The sequence below is a fragment of the Penaeus monodon genome, chromosome 25 (assembly GCF_015228065.2).
Source record: "Penaeus monodon isolate SGIC_2016 chromosome 25, NSTDA_Pmon_1, whole genome shotgun sequence".
NCBI lineage: Eukaryota > Metazoa > Arthropoda > Malacostraca > Decapoda > Penaeidae > Penaeus > Penaeus monodon.
Window position 1 is genome coordinate 18,342,699 of NC_051410.1, and position 250 is coordinate 18,342,948.

The 250-nt window shown below is 43.2% G+C and overlaps 1 protein-coding gene across 1 annotated transcript in view; it reads right to left on the minus strand.

Annotated features, from left to right (window-relative positions):
• Positions 1 to 250, minus strand: part of LOC119589097 (phospholipase A2-like) — a gene marked incomplete in the record, with an annotated part of 37,826 nt that overhangs the window by 3,881 nt on the left and 33,695 nt on the right.

Consider the following 250-nt stretch of genomic DNA (forward strand, 5'->3'; position numbering starts at 1 on the left):
AGGCAAGAACATGTGTGCGCGTGATGGCAATAGTGAGCGCGAAGGGGAGGAGGTCGATCCAGCCAAACTTGCAAATGAAGGCAATTCCGCATTTATTACCCTGATTCAATTTATTCCACGGTGCGGTCTGGGTAATGACATTGGAAAATATTCAGATTTCATCCCGCGTCAAACTGTAAGTAAGTTGCCTGATTAGTTCCCTTTTTAGCGGGTTAGTTAAAGGAATTGCGATTTTACAGTTTTTTTTTGC